Genomic DNA, 3412 nt, shown 5'->3' with positions numbered 1-3412 from the left:
CAAATCTGAGCAATTTGCTTGGAGAATCTTACATCCTGTGCCGCTGCAGTGATTCACATATTGGATGATGCTTCTAAAGCTAGATTCACCGCTAGGCCAACAAGAAAGCCATCACCTGGATTAAACACACAGGTAGGAGTCTTTTGGATCGTTACTGCATGGTGATTATCTTGCAGCTGGCAACAAGTTAATTAACCCCAATTGATGCAATGAGTAGCTTCTCATTTCTTAAGCAACCATGTGGAAAGATACATCCTGTAGTCATGGAAAAGATGTTAGTCTGTTTAACCCTTGTGTGTTGTAAAGTTATGTTAATTAGCCAGTGTTCATGGGTCTGATAGACCCACTTCGTATTTGTGAGTTTAATTCATAACATATGAAATCATTCTGGATGCAGGTGATGGGTATCGGCAGGCTAAGTGGAATTTGACTTTGGTGTATAGGGCAAAATTCAGGCATGAGAAGAATTTGGAGGCCATGGAGAATGACGTAAGGCTTCTAGAAATTTCTGGTGCACCATCCTGCGATTCAGGAGGAGGAAGCAATGCTTGGTCAACACTGTGTACACTGGGGATGGGGGGATGCGGACCTCGACTTGGGACGTTGTGGGTCTTTGGAAAACTTCAAAGACTTCCTCAATCCTACCACACACTTTTTGAGTATGAAGAGGAGCTGGCGGACTTGAAGGTGCACTCTCCTATCTTCTGGGCTGAGGTGCTTAACAAGCTGTCTTCCAACTACAGCGAGGAGCCCCGTGGTCTCGGCATTATGGAGAAATTTGGCTCAACTTTAAGGACAATGAAATGTAAGTGGAGGGTTGATTTTGCTGGGTGCATGCGTTGGGGTGTCTTTGGGATGCACACTCAGAGCCCGCCCTCAGATTTTCGGGATATTTTGACAAGCACACCCAATTGGCTTTCTCTGAACACTGTGTTTACAAAAGATATCTTTGGCAGTCAAAGAAGGGGGATCGGAGGATGTGCCCCAATTACTGGGGAGCTCGCTTCTAAGTCTCCCTGGAAAAATCTATTCAGGGGTCCTGGAGAGGATAGTCCATCAGATAGTCAAACCCTGGATTGAAGAGCAGTCTCATCCTGGTCATGGAACAGTGGACCAACTCTACATCCTCTTCTGGATCCTGGAGGGGGCATAGCAGTTCCCCCAACCAGTTCACATGTGCTTTGTGGACTTGGAAAAGGTGTTCGATGGTATTATTCACGAGTGAGGGAAGGATGGAGCGTTAGATTAACAGACAAATCATTAGCTTATGCAGTATTGGAAAGCCCTATTGAAAGGCTTCACCTTTCCACACCAATCTGCATTCACCTGGTGTAAGCTATTAACACTAATCAGAGAGCCTTATAGTTGGGCAGGTGTGCCTACTCCTCAGTCTGTCTCCTGGATCCATTCTACTGCAACTTAGCAGCGAGTGTGGTTGTTTCTGGCCAGTGACAATCTGTAAGTAAGATTCATTTGTGAACGACTGGCATTCTAGTCTCTGGGTTACTCACTCTGTTTCCCTGCAGCGTGGGAGTCTGCCAGCTGTGGCCGCCACTGGGCTGCCAAGTGAGCTGAGCCATCTAAGCCTCATAGCATTTTGTTTGGCTGCAAATCTTTGTTTCTGTGGGGTAGGTTGCACTTTGCTCCCAGGGAGGATACCCACAGTTACAGGGCACTTGGAAGCTCCGGTGTCTTGTCTGGTTCTCAGTAGTCATTGGATCTGGTTTGCTGCATCCTGTTAAGTCAGTGGCTACGGTTCCCGTCTGACATCCAATCACTCCTACTACTCCTTGGTGACCTTGTGCATGGCTGGGCTTCTACTGGTGGTTACAGAGAGGCAACCTGCCTTTAAACCATTTTTGTTTGTTTTGATTTATTATATATTTGATTTTATTAGTGGTTTATTTTGGTTTGCCATTTGCATGTTTAATTTTATTTATTTGACAGGTTGCTCTCATTTGATCTCCAGTGTGATTCTATTCTACAATCATTTAACAGATGCTTTTATCCAAAGCGACTTACATATGAGTGAGAACAACACAAGCACGAAATCAAACAGCAGAGGACATCGTAGGAAGATGCTAGTGGACTGTCCAGTTGGATGCAGATCCTTGCATAAAGTGCTACAGGCTTTTTTTTGTTTGTTTGTTTACTTCCTTCCCACTACATAACATCACTACATAATGATCTACCCATCTCCTGTCTGCACAATAGTAGGATTTTATAAATGTTTGCTTTTATCCATTGATTTTTAGAGATTTTCATTTTTGTAAAATAAAAATAGTATTTTATTGTGAAAACCACAGTTGCTGTCGAGGGAGTTAACTGAATCTGTGGCCTTGTTGGCAGTTTACGGGGGTGAAATTCCAGTTGGCGTTGTCAGACTAATGGTCCTCCCCTACACTTGCCACACAATTTATTGTTTTTAATTCTCCGGTTACTTGAATGACTGTTGTAAATTAAGCCTCTTCTTTAAGGAGAAGGTATGAATAAATTTGACGACAACTGTATGTTGTGTACAACATGTATGTTGTATGCAATCAACAGATGTCTTGGTTGTAAACTTATTAGCTACATGAGTAACCTCCATTTCACTGACTCTAAGGCATTTCTAAGAGAAATTGTGTTTTGTGTTATTTTATGTGTTTCATTCCTATCATTTAACAGATTTTTTTTCCAGCAAAGTTACAACCAACTTTAAATACACACTACAGAACTTTTTAACGTTTTCTTGCAATTCTTTGCAGAACAGTTGGTGCGTTTTTTAGCATGAAGCGAAACACTGATGCAACGTCACATCTCAGATGTAAAAAGTTGTCCAGTGTGGTTTCACAGCCTCAGGACGTTGCTGGGTAGCAGCGTCTCTGGAAATGCACGTCACTTGCTGTGTCTCAATTTAGGGTCTGCACGCTTCCAAGTACAGATTTGTCGACCGCATACGTCATAGTGGCGCGCAAAGTGCTGTCCGATTCAAAGGCTCCTTCAAATCCACCCTTCGTTTGGCTTCTCATTAGTTTTAGACAATATGAAGGCTACAAACAATGCATCCTATGCACCCTCTCCTATCCTAGAATTCATTGCATTCCTGATAGAAAAGAATGAGCAGCAAAGTGCTGGTGTAGGTACCACACCAGCCAGACCGTTTATTTTTTTGTATATACATACACCTATTTGTCCCAGCAGACAAGCTGGGAGGACAGTGGCATTGTGTCCAATAACCACATAAAAATTGCATTACAGTTGTCCTCAGTTGTCTTTGTCCCCTTTCATTAAAGAAAAGGCTGAATTTATTACAGTCACTCAGATAACTGGAGAAAAAGGAACAATTGCTGAAAAAAAAAAAAAAAAAAAAAAAAAAAAAAAAAAAATATATATATATATATATATATATATATATATATATATATAAAAT

This window comes from Telmatherina bonti (assembly GCF_933228915.1).
Source record: "Telmatherina bonti genome assembly, chromosome: 17".
NCBI lineage: Eukaryota > Metazoa > Chordata > Actinopteri > Atheriniformes > Telmatherinidae > Telmatherina > Telmatherina bonti.
Note: the sequence above shows the minus strand (reverse complement) of the source record.